We start from the raw sequence: 18,741 nt of genomic DNA on the forward strand, positions 1-18,741 counted from the left end.
CAACGGTTCCACCGCTGAGGAGTAACGGTTGGAATGCCTGACCATGAAGCGAGTTGGCCCGGGTTCAAATCCTAGTTGGGACATCTCTCCTCTTCTCCAGAATTTGAAGCTACTTCACCTGTGTAGAGTCTACTGATTCAGGCATTATATGGATTTCATTATAATAATTACTCCAGATGTTGGTGGCTTAAGGCTCATTCACAATGAAAATTAAACATAACGTAAGCGTTAACTTAAGAATGTAAACGTTACGGTAAAATCAAGAAGTCATACCATCACTCACGATGGGAACATAAACATAACAGTAAACATACTTGATAACCATGGAAACATAACAACGACGCCATTTCCTCATATTCTGTCGTATACTTCAGCTCTCTACGATTGTGTTCTGTTCGCAAATCACGTAAGCATAAGCATGAAAGTTTGGAGTTTGCAAACTTTCATGTTAACGTCTTACTGTAATGTTGATGTCAATGCTTATGTGAATCATTGTGAATGATCCCATTTGGTAGCCTGGGCACAAACTTCTGTGTTTATATTACGGTTATGTTTAATTTTCATTGTGAATGGGCCTTATTGCGTATTGCACTAATAACACTTCGTTAGCAATATCAGACAATATTATACATTTGAAAAACATAGTGTCAAAGTACCCAGAAGAATCATTGTAGTCCTGGTTTACGGTACCTATCCTTGGTATTGATTGTCAAGTCTGCACCTCAATGACTCGCTAGGCCTATGGCTTAAGTTTAAGTCATTTCGCTGCGCCGAAAGTATTGATATACTCACTTGTTGCGCTAATTTCGGAAGTGATTTCCTCAATGACAGATCTATATTTTCACAAATCTCATCTCCTTCACCTTTCGTCATTTTTATTAGCTTATTTTACGACGCTTTATCAGCATTTTAGTTTATTTAGCGTCTGAATGAGATGGTGATAATTCCAGTGAAATAAGTCCAGCGTCCAGCATTTGTCATATTGGGTTGAGGGAAAACCCCGGAAAAACCTCAACCAGGTAACTTGCCTGACCGGGAATCGAACTGGGGCACCAGGTTTCGCGGCCAGACGCACTAACCGTTACTGCATAGGTGTGACCCTTTCGTAAATACAGTCCATCTTAGTGTACTTCTTCATCTTGTCGGCCTGGATAGTGTAGTCTTTATAGCTCTGGCCTTCTGTGCTTGAGGTTGCAGTTCGATCCCGGCCCAGATCGATGACATTTAACGGCCGTATTCATAGACATTTTTAGCGCAGGCTTCCGGTGGATGATCAGCGCTTTTCGTATTAATAAACTAATGTTAGGATATGATTTGAATTCTGTACAAGTAACCAGTGGATAGCCGGGGCTAGCTTAGTACGCTCGTAGCGCGTGCTGCGAAATGTCTATGAATACGGCCCTAAGTGTTTAAATGCGACACGCTCATGTCAGCAGATTTACAGGCATGTAAAAGAACTCCTGCGGGACAAAATTCCGGCACATCGGCGACGCTGATATAACCTCTGCAGTTGGGAGCGTCGTTAAATAAACCACAACTTTTTTTCTTTTTTTTTTTTTAACTGATCCTACTGCTTGAAACTTTTAACTAACAGCTCAATTTAACGTCCTTAGAGCTGCAGCATATGTTAGTATAAACTCACTGCGACAATAGCGAGCAGAATCGCATTTGAAATTCATTTTGCCAAGAATCACGCGTTCTGTTAGACGGCACATTTGCTCGAAAGACATACAGAACACAACGCATCATATTGTTATCACAGTCTACTATATACAGTCACGAAGCTTGAGTTTTGAGGGTGCTAGAAACAATAGACTGTGACGGTTCTATTTTGCATTGCCTGTAATGAGGCGATATTAGCGATCCTAGTGGTGAGCAACTATCTAATGTTTGCATATTTACTACGTATTGAGCTTCGCGACTGTTTATACTAGACTGTGTTGTTATTATGTTCTGTCAGCCGTTATCGGCAGGTTTACCGAGAGTGCGAAAGGTCGTATACAAGACGAACGTTAAAATGTATAAACTTCATGGTGCACAAGAAGCGTAGACTATAGGTTGGTTTTCTGCAGTACTTCAGTTCCCTCTGTCATTGGTATTCCTTCAATGCTTCATAATCGATTCATAATGGCGATTATCGATATATAGGCCTAATGTAAGGAAATGGTGGGCCCACATGAAAGAAAATGTTGAGATATTTTTGACAAAGATGAATGAGTCAAGTAGATTGTATCTCGAATTTGAAACCATATTGGGTCCAATAAGATGTGCAATAATATTCAAATTTTATTGTTAAACAGTCAAATTTATCGATATACAAATGTGGTTGAATACACAGATGCTATTTACACATATTAAAAGATTAACGTTTTCGGTTTAAAGGAACCATTTTCAGATCAATTAGATAAACCTAAATAGTACATTATACAGGGTGTAAGGGGTATAAGTGTCATTATTTTAACTGATGTTTGTTCATGTCATAAGGAAGAAAAAATGTCCTCACATTTTTTTCTAATTGCAATATTTAAGTAATTATTGAAGTTTACAATATTAGGCGTTTGACAACGTTGCTGGATAGGGAGGAGTGGCTTTACAAGTATACGGTACAGCTCAAGCGGATACAGACATACTGATACAAAAAAGATGCTCTGTTCTAATGCAGGGGCGGACCATGAAAATACTGTTGTTTACATAAAACGAGCAGAAAATACAAACTTTGAATCTCATTATTTGTACATTATGGTAAATTTCCATTTTATTTAACATTATTGGGAATATTGGTGAATTTTTTATTTTACGTCAAAAAGATAAACAATAATGGTTTACTGCACAAAATCACACGAACTTTTTTTTCAAATGCAACATTTTAATCTCTCCCACTTCCATACAGCAGTACCATTTTAAAAGAAATTTCTGTTTGTGTGATTTTCGAAACGATGTAAGAGACTCCTAGTTTCTAATAATCGTTGAGAAACCAATACAAAAGTTTGCCGATTAGGTAACCTTCATTGCTGAAAATATTGACGGTACATCTTCTTGCCTCACTTGAATGACGATGACTTTCTCCATAAATTAATAACATATGATATTCCTAAACTGTGAATGACATAGTAAGTTGTTTATCGAATACCTGTTACCAAACTGCCATCCGCTCGGCAGTAGACCTATGGACAGGCAGCTTGAACTCAGCTAATATGTCCGTACGTCTGTGCAGAATACTGCCTGCTGAACACGTTGCCACGTCTCTCACGCCAGATTATTAACAAATTTAAGCATGGATTTTTATTTAATTTCACGAAAACGTAATAGAACACACAAATATGTATTTAAACTAATATGAACTCTTTGCTGGATATGCCTACTGATGTAATTGTTTTCGTAATTTTACTAACGATATAAGCAGTATAACGCGAATAAAATAAGAGAAGAAATAGGGAAAGCTATCAAGTTTTGACCCTATGCTGTATGGACATTTTTTTTTTATCCTGTAGACCGTCCCCGACGACTGTGAAAAGGACGGCATTTATACCCCTTACACTCTGCATAATACGAACAAACAGTGAACTATCTATCGTGCCTGCCACTTCACATCTCTGGATATACAAATTCTCCGCGTCTATCTGTTGCGAACGTTCCGTCTTTTCTTCGAGGCATGAAGACATGTAATTATCTAGCAATCTATTCTATACGATGAAAGAGTAATGGAACGGAGAAAAATTCTCTCCGGCGCCGGGATTTGAACCCGGGTTTTCAGCTCTACGTGCTGATGCTTTATCCACAAAGCCACACCGGATACCACCCCGGCGTCGGACAGAATTGTCTCAGATTAAGCTCCAACTCTTGGGTTCCCTCTAGTGGCCGCCCTCTGCACTACGTCATAGATGTCTATGAACGTAGGACCGAAGTCCACACATGTGCTGAGATGCACTCGTTATGAGCGACTAGTTGGCCGGGATCCGACGGAATAAGCGCCGTCTTAAATCACGAAGTGATTTACGCATATCATGTATATTATTTTAATGTACCGAAGTACATATGATATTTCCATGCAGATATTCTGCGTCATCATACGATGAAAGAGTAATGGGACGGAGAAAAATTCTCTCGGGCGCCGGGATTTGAACCCGGGTTTTCAGCTCTACGTGATGATGCTTTATCCACTAAGCCACACCGGATGCCACCCCAATCTACTCTATGTTATCTTGCAACAACTTAGAGCAACTGATTCATTTGCATATACTGTTACCATTCTACAATCCTGTTTTATTTATCTGCAAACACATTTTTATCTGGTACTTATAATTTTACGAAGTTATGTTTCGTGATATTGTCATATGTTGCCCTTACTCGGCTCACAGTTCCTACCTCACATACAGGTTCTCAATGAATATTATACTGTGATATTTATCCATTGCTATAATTGTTAGTGTGTTATGTTTTTATTCTATTTGAACCTATTTTAACTAGTGAAATTCATATGCACTACTAATATCCACCATGTCCTTTCCTCACTTCATAGATATTTCACTGTTTTTTCGTATTAGGTTTCAATTAACAAAATAATCTGCCCTCAATAAGGATGACCATAAAGATCCAGAATAAAAGCACTACATAATAATTTAGAAAGACAAAAATGTACTCTGTAGGTTTACCTATTTCATCTGAAGATGGCTCCTTTCAACCGAAAACGTTAATCTTTTAATATGACATGCAAATAACATCTGTGTATTCAACCACATTTGTATATTGTTAAGTTTGACGGTTTAACAATAAAATTTGAATAGATTTTATATTGACAATCAAACGCGTTAGTCATTGTAGTGGCAATAAAATTGAAACTAAACAAACGTATGGCAAGATAGTGTAGTGAAGCGAATTCTGCAATATGAGCGTTTATTCCATGTTTATGACGTACTTATAATTCGTTCGCTTCGCCAGTCATATGAAACAGAAGTTTTTAATACAAATCGTCTATACATACCTCTATTCCCCCAGGCATAACGTGTAGAGGTTTGGAGGGGGAACTGTAAACCATATTGCAAGGGTGGGAGTCAATCCGCAGACCTCTGCGGGCATGATAACTTGTTAATTAACATGAGGGTTACTGTGTATACTAGGGTTGGATGGATTGGAGGGGTTGTAACGACAGAAGGGATATTTCAGAAACAAAAAAAAGGAGAAAAATTCAGATGAACTAGTTCAAAAGAATAGCAAAATCGGGTAACATTCCACCCTTCAATATTGTTAAACTTGTGAATTTTGAAAGGGGATAGCGGATGATTGTATCGGTTAATCTCTCTATGAAAACCATCGACAACGCAAACTGCATGCCTCATTGCACTAGAGTTGGTACACCTGCATTTTCAACTTAAACACCGTAATTAGTTTTGCGTGGGGTGAGGGTGGAAGTTTGAACTACGCGTTATGATTAGCGGAACGTAATAATGTCAATATTTGGAGTAGATTTTAAATGCATGGAAATATGCTGCTGCTGCTTTGGGGTGGGGCCGTTTTGTCTGTTGACACACGAATGCCGGGATTAGGGCTGGACTTCGTGAACAGTCTGGGTTAACCAAGTATCCGCTCTTTTGTGGGGTCCCAGGGCTTATTCTGATGTGAGTAGAGTGCACTTCATATAACCTCGATATTTCGTGGAAACATGTCGGGTTGGATGTTTTCGTTGTGATAATATTCAATGAATAATGTAGAGTCAACGGAAATGTCGCTTCAAAGAACATGCACATACTCCATCACATGTGCCACATGGATGTGTAAGTGTTATCTCTCCAATTCGGAGTTAAGCGATATTCGTCTGTATAGAAATTGGCACGAATTTCCAATCGTGTAAGAGAGAGATGTCTCTTAAGTGATACTTAGATGTAATACTAATAATAAATTATTAACTGAATAATTTCAAGGGAAAAATTGTTCCGGGGCCGGGTATCGATCCCGGGACCTCTGGTTGAACGTACCAGTGCTCTACCACTGAGCTACCCGGGAACTCCACCCGACACCGTCTCAACTTTTCCCTTTATATCCACACAACTCGCGTGGGCTGACGAAACGCCAGAGACCCACAACGAGTGCACACAATCTCTGTGTGACTTGGAATTGTGATTTTCTGTTAACGTACACAGTAACGTATACGTACAGGGAGCTTCACCTGAAAGACTAGATTTGCACAATAAATTATTAACTGCTTATAAACCAGTTTTGTACAAAGAAAGCACGCTGCAGGTTTGGAAACGTGCGATCGCTTTCCATTCAAAATTACAAGAATAATATAGAACATTAGAAGTCTTCTCCTTGTTTTAAGAACGGCATATCTTAATTTCATATAGGTATGCAATAAGTGAAAAAGTGTTGAGAAAGAAACAGAGAGGGCGATACTGTATTAGGTCTATCCCCGATCTTGAAAGCGGCAAATTTACTGATAGGACGATGCGCTCCAAGTCACTCGTTAGAAAGAGTACGTGTTATCTTTTCGAAAAACGACACACTATTAATTCAAAATATTACTAAATATACGCAATTAAAATGTCATTTGCTCATCCAACTTAAGAATGGATTATGCTATGACAATTGATTAAGAAATGAGGCAACTAGTTGCAACTCCCTTTGAGAAATGATCGCAGAATTGTCCTGCATGGTATTTTTCAATTCTTCAGGAAATAGAGATTATTTATTTATTTATTTATTTATTTATTTATTTATTTGTTTATTTATTTATTTATTTATTTATTTATTTAAACGATAACAGCTCCCTGTATTAACAGGCTGCCACACATACAGAGCATATTGTATAATATGCAGTTGAAAGTATAAATAACACTAGTGGCTTGTGCAGCAAATGTTGCTGCTAGCTAAGTTCGTTAGACGTTTCAAATAAAAATTTTTCAGATTTATTTTCAATGAAGAATAGTTGTCTTTTTGATAGTTATTTGCTTCCATAATAATGAAACATACTCCCTCTGAATGGATCTTTTTAGGCCAAATACTTTTTCTTGAACCTATCCAACTTCAGTTTTTGAGTTTCAACGCGAAAACGCAAGTATCAATGTCAGGACAATAGCAGTAGCTATTTGAAGTCATTGTGGATTGTAGGCAAAAGTTAAAAAAATGTCAAGTTTGCTAAGCTTTCGAACAATAGCTTTTTCGTATAGCTGCTGCATGTAGAACTTGAAATGTAGAGCGTAAAATCATTTTATCCTACTAAGAGATCTTGTTGAAATGATCTGGAGACTACAAAATTTTCTAGGCCTCTTATTTTATCAGTAAGTAATACCTTTTTATCTTTCCTTAGGAACTGTAATTTTTGCGCTCTCTCGAGCCAATACTGAAGACAATGACACATATCAATATCTACACTACACCGCCATTAAGTATATGAAAAAGACCCAACCCCACTGGGTTAATAAGTATAAAAATATTTGACTTTTAATAACAATATTATTATCTTACTTAAGTTCTGAAGTTATATATAGCAGCCACTCAGTAAATTATAGAAATGAAGATTTAAATTAAGATATTCTCTACATTTACGTACATAACCTCAAAACGTTTCACATTCATGTCATCAATATAGCATCAATATTATGTACAATTTATAAAAAATAGACGCATCATGATATTAACTATAATAATATTTAATTTCTAATGGTAATAATGTCAGCAAACCACCTCAAGTTTCGTTGATTTGAATATCCAATACACACACCTGTACTCACAAAATTATACGCTGCAGAATCAGTTTTTAATAACAAATTGAATTGAGCTCTAAATATGTCGGCAATCCTGCAGGTCATGGCCTTCGTGTAATAGCCTATTGTTTATTGTAGTGTGTGTTTTGTTCTGAAATTCAATCAAGTCGGCCGTGATTCAATAAAATTAGTTCTCAAAACTGACAACAGATGGATTTTGGAAAATAGGAAAATTATGTAGGAAAATTTACATTTCACTGAAAACTACTACTTTTCCGAAAAACTTTGGATGCCAGGCATGAAAATGAGGGGCCACTCATTAAAATCCGTTCAGCTGTTTTCCTGTAATTTCCATTACTAGTTCAAATTATATATATATATATATATATATATATATATATATATATATATATATATATATATGTGGCAAGAAATGGTTGAATAAATAATTAGGTGCTAATTAATTATTTGAAGATCACTGTTGACCGTAGAGATGGTTCCGGAGCTAATTCTTCATACATGTTAATAAAGATCATGTTTTTGCACTGGTAATTCTGTCTCTACACACAGCATGAATTTCGCAATAGGTTATACAGGGTGATTCACGAAGATTTACCGCCCTTAACGGAGCTTATTTCTGAACACATTTTGAGCAAAAAATGTTATATAAACATACTTCCTATTCCCAATATTTTCAGAGTTACACTAATTTAAAATTGTTTGTAAAATACGTTTTTTCTTTAGTTTGAAGGTAAAAGAATAATACAAATAGAGAATGAACCATTCAGAAGTAACATTTCTTTAATTGGCAAGTATTATGAAGCTAAAAATGTGCTGTGAACTTCTTAGTTCCTTCGTACAGACACCTTTTTATATTTTTAACTAGAAAATTACATTATTCTTACGCACTTACCGCAACAATTATTACAAATCACACAACTTACACCGACTTAATTATCTGCAGTTCCATTTTGCATCCCAATTTACAGTCTTGGAGAGTTTACAACACATTAAAAAAAATGTCGCCGTCCGCTTGAGTACACTTGGCCTCACGCTTGTGAACGGCACTCGTCGCTCTACGTCATAAACATGGAATAAACGCTCATATTGCAGAATGCACTTCAGTACAATATCTTGCCATACGTTTGTTTAGTTTCAATTTTATTGCCACCACAATGACTAAAGCGTTTCATTGTCAATATACAATCTATTCAAATTTTCATAAAAACGACGACGAGCTATAGAAACATCTTACACTTAAAGGGTACATATCGCCTCTATTATAAAAAAAAAAAAACGGGGATTAGCTCTTAATGAAGGATTCAGTAGTGTTGGAATTCTCTTTCCTGGACTTTCCAAGTTAACATTTAGACTGTACTAGAAACATTCAACACTTCGAAGTTGTATCATCATCATCATCATCATCATCATCATCATCATCATCATCATCATCATCATCATCATCAGGGAAATGGAGATTAGATCGTGTTGAAGACTCAGAATGTAGTTTTTCTTGCCTAATATTCTCTGATATTAGAACCGATATAATTAGAAATGTTAGATGTTACTTCTTGTGTGAAAATCTACAAGAACACATATTTCTTACCATCAAATTGATTTCTTCAATAACTGAACGGTTTTTATGGTAATTTTTACTTCTTATTACTTACTACCGAAGAAATTGGTGGTCATCCTTAATTAAGGCCGGACGATTTATTCTTTAAATCTCTCTCTAGCAATCGCCGTCTAAGTCAGATTGTTCATCGTTTAAGTATCGAAATAAGTATGTTGTCGGACGAATAAATGAGTAGATCAGGCCTGCAGAACAGTGGCTCCTGAAAGCACTGCTATACTCCCCTTCCATACCCCACCCACCTTTTCTGCCTGCGCGGTCATGACGTTCTAGTTACGCTCGGCTGCATTAACATTCATTCGCGGCGGCAGGTATATACAATACGCTATCAAGAATTTACAAATGAACAGATAATAAAATCCTTAGAACCCTACCTTTAGAAAGTAAGAGAAAAATTAAAAAGGGAAATAAATAAATTAAAAGACATGTAAAATAAATTTTAAACTGTATGTGTGCTAATAATGTAAGAATGTCTACTTACTAAGTGTATCGTCCTATTACTAGTAAAGCCGATTAAATCCACTTTTTGTGTAAAATAAGTTAGGTACAGTCCCTGACATGTATTTTCGTGCTCTGTATTCTACTAAAATGAAATAAGTCCGAAATGTTGCTTGCAGACAACAAACCAATTACTTTATTTGAAGAATTTATTATGATTTTTCGTACATTAATAAACTTTTAATTCCTGTTTTTACAAAACTTGTATTACCGTGAAGGAATACTACTTCCAAAGGAAATATTAATATGATTATTTTGTTGTTGAATACGAAAGAATTCCTTGTTTACTGTGTCCCACCCAATTTATGTCCACTCGTCATTTCAATATTAAACTACATTTCAACAAAGTCCATATTAAGAATTATGGAATGCACAAACTTTCGGGTAAGTTCATTATTACGAACTGTATATTGATTATTTATTTATTTATTGTAAAATTAAGGACGTCACTCGTTGTGTTCATTTTGAATTGAAATTAATAGTGACTTTCAAGGTTCATTACTTAAATTCTATAAATTTATGTTTCCGTAGGTGATGATAGGAGGAAAGTTTTCGAAAATCTAAAACAAGTTAGGTGCAAAGAAATCTCAAAGAAACTACCGACAGGAAATCTAGCATAATTGTGAAACTTGAAACGAGATAGCGCATTATAAAAACAATGAATTTATTGCAATCCTTTTTGAAAATTACATGCCACCACTGATGGACCTTTGACGACAAGAGAAGGTAAATAACTCTACGCGGAAGTCGATCATCCCCAATAGAAGTGGAGTACGTAGAACCAAGGACCCGGGTTCGATCCCCCGCGCCGGAGCGAGTTTTTCTCCTTTAATTATCATTGTTGCCATAACAGATAGCCTATATTCTGTAGGACCAAATTAATCTTTACATAGATTCTTCGCCCAACAGTGCATATTACTGTGGAATCCCGGCCACCAAGTCACTGAGTTGAGTGCGCTCTTTGTATAATGGCAGTTGGCAGTATGTCAACATATATGTTGAAATTGTAGTCAGGCCACAAAGGGAAAAATACTAGAGGAGAGGAATTCGATTCGATGCTCTGGATTGAATTTCGACGTAGCTCAGTGGTTAGAGCACTTGGTACGTAGAACCAATGACCCGGGTTCGATCCCCGGCGCCGGAATGAATTTTTTTTCTCTAATAATCATCGTCAGCATAACAGATATAGGCTATTCTGTAGGACTGAGTTAATTTTCACGTAAATTTAGGGATTTACATTTTTCGAATAGAGTCAAGAACCGGTACGGGAAGGTGATGGTCGCGAACGGAAATGTCGTCCAAAAGTGAGCCGCGCTTTGAAAAAGTTTGGAAACCACTGGTATAGAGTATAGGCTAATAGAATTATAGTCAGCACTAAAAATCTGATGGCATCAATACATAGCAGATTTAATTTGTATGTCACAGAGGATAGCTGGCACGAGGTCCCTCGAACTGCAGCGAATAATGATGACATTAATGAGCATATTTTAGCGTAAATAGACCGTAATTATCTTTCGGATTGTAGTCTGAAATCGAAAGAATAATCATGAAATAACCATCTCCTCACAATCTGACATCTTGTTCGCGAAATTTAAGACCTAGGTTGGGCATATTTTAAATATGGTCTTTGTAAGAAATAAAATCTTAATGTCAGATTCAGGAGACGACGACCTATCACTATATATGAGCTGTGGCAAATAACAAAGGATTTTAATCTTGTTATAAGTACAGGGTAGCGCAGGGGAACGGGAAATTTTGAATTATCGTAAATGGCACGAATAAACTTCAATTCATAATAGTTATATATCAGATCATTACGAACAATTTTTGTCAAATAATTTTTTCCATACGACTAATAATCTGCAAGAACTATTAGTAAGTTTTATACATACTAAAATGTTTTTGAAAAAAAAAATTAATTACTGATTATAGTTAAACACAATAGTAATTCCTTTTCGTTTGATTCTTTTCGTTTGAATATTTGCAATTGCATACGGCCTGGTTAATTTACAAACTTGCAACTACCTTCCTTACGGAAGAATATGTAATTAATTTTAGTTGCAAGAGTCAACAAATGTGCCACGAAAACAAACAGCTAAAAACAATACCATTTATTATACAACACATTAATGGAAGCTAATTTTCTTCGTTGTTGTATTGTTACATTTTAAATAACATATCAATTAGCAGAATGGTATTGAAAGATATAGAGTGAGCCAGCCAGGGCTAGAAAGGCGTCAGCGGAAAGTCGTATACGTGGTAACTGCTGCACTATCGCAGTGATCAGACCTCTTGCTCGCGTACGTTTCGTGTTTAGTTACGTAAACACGTTCATACAGTGAGGGTGCAGCTACAGTATATACCGTATATACCGTAGTGTGTCCATTATGAAATATAGCCTTGAACAACGAGTGTTTATTTACGAGTACTTTGTGAAATACGAATCTTGGAGAACAGTTGTAACAAACTTTCGTCAATCATTCCCTGATTAGCCAGAGACTTCTAAAGCAATGGTTTACAATTTAGAAAAGAAAAAATTTCATGCAACTGGATCAGTTTTGGATAAGAAATGAACATATGTGAAGCGTGTTTTCACCGAGGAGATGTTAGATGAAATTGGCCACCGACTAGAGAGAAGCCCTACGAAATCATCCTGCCGTGTAGCTCAGCAGGTAGAGGTATCACAGTCTTCAGTGATAATAGGTACGAAACAATTACAATTAAAATATTACAAAATTCGTGTAGTTCAGAGTTTAACGGAATCAGATTATGAAAGCAGACTTAAGTTTTGCATGTGATACCAACAATCAGTGTATGATGGACTACTTGACCACATCTTAATTTTTATAATGACGAAGTATGTTTCCACCTCAGTAGTTACGTGAACACTAAAAAAAATCGTTACTGAGACAGTGAAAACCCGCATCGTTTTCACGAACAACCACTACATGGCATAAATTCGAGCCATTTCGGAGAACGAGCTGCGGCGACTTGTTGGACATGTCTTCAGGAGATGTGCAGTCTGCCAGATATCACAAGGACGTCATTTCGAACATGAATTGTGAAATTGATTAGTACATCATTACGCAATATTAACCTCAAAAGCGCGGAACAAATTCTCCGCAATGGCAGCGTCGTTACGTATGAATCAGCCGCCGTGAGTGCGGTTAGGAGTCTAGCCCTGGCTGGTTCACCCTGTACGTCTTCCTTTCTAAGGCACTGGATGAGTGTTCTATGTCTCGTGATCACCCTTCACTCTCTGAAACAGTGATTTTGCGTCATGCTAACCATCAACCTACGACACATTCTTGTTTTCACTCTTCAACACTCTCCCTCTCAGCATTCGTACATGAGTTTCCTTTTGCATGTAACAACTACAAAATTCAGTAAAGATTTTAGATTTGCACTGCGATTATGTCCAGAAGAGTTCTGATTTTTCCAATACGTGTTGGTACTTCATATCCGTAACGTTTGCAGATTCCATTATCAGGATAACATAGCTCACGATTTGAAGGACCACTTATGTATTCTGTTGGATTCATTATGCCTGAATAAATCAAACAACCAATGACCCTTCAGATCGGGCTGTGTTTTCCGAATGACGAACCTGCAATTAGTTCCGTGATGTTAGAGACATTCATACCCAACATAAGTTGAAAAGCCAAAACCTGCTCTTCTGTACATAATTTATTTAATCTCAAGAGCAGCTCATTTCTCCACATCTCCCACTCTTTCAGATTATGTGTGAAGTTGTAGTGGTTCCAATTCTAAAAGTGTGTGATATTTACCTAATCCTTGAGTCTGAAATGTCTGTATTATGTTACATAATTCTGAAAATGCATTGTCTGCCTGTTATCTGCTTACGAGAGCATGGAATATGTATAAAAAACACAATAAGGTTAATGGAAATGTGTATAGAGCGTTCCAAATACAAATTTAAAATAGGCATTCATCTATCTGTTAGCTTCCTGGTGTATTCTAGTGTAAGAGTGTACGATAAGGGAATGAACTGGTTTCTTTACTTTTTAATGTAATGTTAGAAAAGTCATTTCGAAAATTATAAAGTAAATTTAGGAGGCCTACTTATATTAAAAACAAATTTAATACTAGGAAGCTGTTATTTTGCTGCTAACTTCGACATATTTTCTGTGACTTTAATGAAAGCAACAGAAAAAATCGCGAACAATTTGGAATATTTTTCTTTATTTGTGCACCATTTTATGTTATTTCATTTCCAAAAAATGTCCAATATTTTTTTCTACAATGTCTTGTATTTTTGTATGTATCATTACTGGAAAAGTAACTTTTTAATGAATATGAACATCTGTCCAGTAATTCAGGAGAAATGGTAGAGGATCAATATACCAAATACTGTTTTTTTCAGTATCAGGAATGAAGGAAACTTACCTATTTTTTGTGATAGTCTCGAAATTGATATATTCCAGCATTATAGCTAGTAGAGCCCGATCGCAAACTCGTGGCACCAAAACGCGCGAACTTCTTTCTGAGGCTTCGGAGTGAAGGGTTCAGTGTGTGCGGGCGACTGCTTACTCATAGAGCTTAAACATCCCCCCCTCAGCAAGACTCTCGGGCGAGTCCATATAAGTGGATGCAAATTCGTCTTTCGCGCAGATGCCGTGAGTTTGCGATCGGACTCTACTCATCTTTACAGTTCATATGATGAGAAAGTAAAAATGAGTAACACGAATTTAACAATATTCTGTTTTATGGTTTAGTTATTTTGCAACAGTTCATTTCCATTATATTATTTTAAATTAGTGCGTTTAGTTATTTATTTATATGAACTAATCTATTATTCATAAAATATTTTCATTTTTATGTGTATTTCATAATAATTTATAATATACCGCATTTGTAGTTATGATAATCGGCGTTTAAAAGTAAAGTACTGGTAGATGTTAAATAAATAACGTAATTTATACCTAGCTTCAGTACTTCACTCACGCGTAGAAAATACTATGTTTACAGCAAAGATCATAATCCTCTAACAATGGCATAATCTCCGCCATTTTCTGCTGCTTGTTCTCGTCGCTGGAGGATTCAGAACAACGATAAAATTCTCAGCGAAAAGTAGAATTAATTCCATTCCGAACACTTAATCCCTCTAAGGAAATGATTGCTGTTTAATAGTAACTCCATTTGCCTTCGCTGTTTTATTTTAAGTAACACACATATCACGAATAAAAGAGTTTATCTACTTTTGGAGTGAATTGCCATTATATATTATTTCTGGTTTGAAATAAACATACATTAATTTTTACTTAAAATTATTATATTTCACATGCATAATTCCTGGATAAATACTGAATATTAACAAAATTCAGAAATAGTAATGAGAATTTCCTTTATATGCCGTTAGGCAGGCAACTAGCGGACAAATGACAACTGGCATATTCAAAACCTCTTTTTCCAAATCGAGAATAATGCAGATGAGTGTTTCCTCTACGACCTTTGTACAATAACAAGTAAAATTTAAGTCACGAAATTATTTTTGAATCAACCCAATAAAGATGATAAAAATTCTTAGTACTGTCTAGGATGCGAATTAACGGGGGTATGGGGGGATTTCCCTCCATTGGAAAGTTATCCCCTCATATAAACTCATATTAACATCCCTGGCAGGGATAACTTCTATTCCCCCTTACAAAATATAATTGTTTTAATATGAGTATACTTTATAAAGTATGAAGTAAGCAAAGAAAATATAATAATGTACTATCATTACCGGCAAGCTGACAGCAATCAATAACTTAGGAATTACACATCTTATGTTAAGCCTGCTCATGGATATAATTATTATGCAAGACAAGCAACTCAGTGCGACCAAGCGTTGAGCCGTATCGAATGAGGATAATAATAATGTTACGTATGGTATTCTCTATCTAGGATTCAATCCATCCCTCATCAGAAATTTTAATTCGCACCTTGGTACGTCCATTTTAGGGTGAACGTAAAACTGTGATTCCTAAGTCTCAGATTTTTTGTACTCCCTTTATACGCCATGAAGGCGCTTGGGGCATGTTTTCCTGAACTCGGGACTAGAATACGGTTGTGTGGGAGGAACAACAGAAAGACACGGCATTCATTTTTTTTACGAGGCTGTGTGAACCTCGGTGTCGTTCTGGAAGTTTAACAAGAAAAATCTCGTCATCACCCGGAATTGAACCCGGAACCTTCCAGTCAGTAACCACTTTCTCTACTCTACTGAGCTACTCTTCATCCCTATTTTAGATTTACTAAAAAAAAAACACTCTCTAAACGAGAGGACACCAGATTAGATTGACTAACTTTCTTTCACCCACCTGAAAATTCGAAACTGTCAGTCACTAACATAGTTTTCTATTGTGTTATAGGGACTATGAGTTCATACCACTACCTCAGAAAAAATATTCAGCGAACTGTAAGACTTTAAGAGCCCAAAGTAAAATTATTGAAGAGGTTTAGGCTTAGAACTGAAGATGAATAAAACTAAGTGCCGCCCTCGCTCGCTGTGTTCGCTGCATTCGTCTTTCGAGTCTCGGCTCGTCATTCTCCTGCGCTTCGAGTCTCGCTCGTCATTCTCGAAATAGCATTTGATCGGCGTGGAAAGATTTCGTAACTTTGAATAACATACATCATTGAAATAAATAACATAAATATTTAAATGAGACAAAAAGACAAAACGGAACAGTATCTTAGATATCAAAATATTCTTGTTCTATTATGATATTGCCTATGGTTATATAAATAGAAAAAAGCAATTCTCAAATAAATTTACATTTCTTAAAAATATAAAACATGACATTAATATCTCTTTGCTTGAGATTGCACGCTTGATCTTAAACATATGAAAAGAAAATTCCTAGCCTTTAATAAGGGTCTAGTACTTAAATAAAGACTGGGAAATGGATTATTATACACTGAAAGGTGGAGATGATGTTTCAAATAGGCTACTTGATTGTTTATACATATATAACAATTGCCAAAGTAGATAAAAGTTCAGTCGGGTATAAACAACTGCTTTCTTCGGGATTTCGGGAGTTGATCAATATCGAGTCTCGGAAGACTTACAACCAGTCCTTACGTCAAGGACGCGAAATAATACAACATTGTCGTGCGGGTTTTCGGCTTTGCGGGCGCTGTTAGTCTCGTTTTCCCGATCGTTGTTCATCTCTAGTTAGAAATTACTAGCGATTAATCGTATTTAAAGTAATATTTTATATTTTAGGTTTTCTAGTCCCCATTTAAAAAAAAAATTCGTTGCGCGTCAGTTCATGGAGGGCCATGGTCAACCAGCCGAGTGCTGATCTTACGTTTACACAATGGCACGTTTACATTTCTGAGCAGAAGTAAACGATCATCCAACAGGTGGGTGGTGAAGTACGGCTAGTACGATGATCCCCCGAGCCGTTAGAACTGGCTTGCGCAACTAGATTTCTTTACTCGCTGTAGGCATCAAAATCCATCATGTTGCTCGGTGACCACCGGCCCAATATATTGGACGAAATATTATGAGAAAATTTCTTCCCTCATGAAGACTCGAAATATGCTCATTTCGTAAGGCTAGTCCAAGGCAAAATGAACTAGACTACGCAGGTACGGCTTGGGAACTATACTCCACCTAGTTTTCACAAACAAAATTCTCATGGACGTAGGGAGCACTGCCAGAAAATGAACTTCCGTTCCTCAAATTAATGCGCAATATATTCACCACCCTAGTCCAAACTTTTGGAGGCTGACTGGCTTTGACTCAACTCTATTCATCATTTCACTCTTTTTTTTCTTTTCCCCACTATCATGTTTCCGTCACACGTGATTGCTTTAATTCCTCTTCGCACACAATGGCACTTTCACGTCACGGTTGCGGTATTGTTACCCCTTCTACAACCCTAAATTTTATGAATATGCAAATATCTCTGTGTTTTTTTATTACAAAGCGTGGTATATGGGAGCGAAATATTAAGAAAATCATCCCTTCCGTATTCTGTTCGTATATATCTGTCTGTCTGACTTCGTCTTTCTGTTTGAGTGCATATGTGTATAAGTTCATTTTTCTATAAATTATGCTTATTCGGACTGTGCTATTTTAGAAACTAAACACAAAACACTATTATGAAATACATAGCGTCATAGGTAATAAAATTATAATAATAATAATCATTATTATTATTATTATTATTATTATTATTATTATTATTATTAGAATTAAACGAGTGTCTTTCTTATGAAAGAGTTTTTTTTAACTGATATATCAGTAATAATAAATCGCCAGACTCGGTCAAATCGCGAAAACCATATACAGCTACACGTTTTAAAAATATAGAATTAAGGAAGCATAAACATCCTATTGTAAGTATAATACTGCTAAGGCTGTCCTAGAAAAAAAGACATCGCCAAATCTTTTTAAATCTTACAGCTACTTACATTAGTTATATAGGTATATAGTTTATTATAAAACTAACTCCTGAATTTACAAGTTGTCGGAAAAGACAAGGTAAACAAAAATATAATAATAACGGGAATAACAACTTAGGATTTAAGTAGGTATAGTATATAAAATAAGGATGTACATCAATTGAGCGCGAAAGGTTTAAAATGCATCAGTTGAGCGAGGTGTTCAGTTTTTCTTAGCGCGTGAGAAAATTTTTGTTCGGTATATGACAACGCTGATAGTAGAGAATTTTTATTTTGATGTATAATAACATAATAACACTGGGCACAAGCCTCTTGATTTTGTTTCACCGCTCTCGTATTTCTTTTAACGGCTACCACTACTTATTTGTAATTTGAACAGTGCAGTAATAGATTGTGACGGGTACTACAGCATATTGTAAGCGAGAAGGGGCATGATATTTTAATATTACTAAGGGGATATAAATTTCGCAAATATCGGCACACACAACGAACAGT

This window comes from Periplaneta americana, chromosome 5 (genome assembly GCF_040183065.1).
Source record: "Periplaneta americana isolate PAMFEO1 chromosome 5, P.americana_PAMFEO1_priV1, whole genome shotgun sequence".
Classification (NCBI taxonomy): domain Eukaryota; kingdom Metazoa; phylum Arthropoda; class Insecta; order Blattodea; family Blattidae; genus Periplaneta; species Periplaneta americana.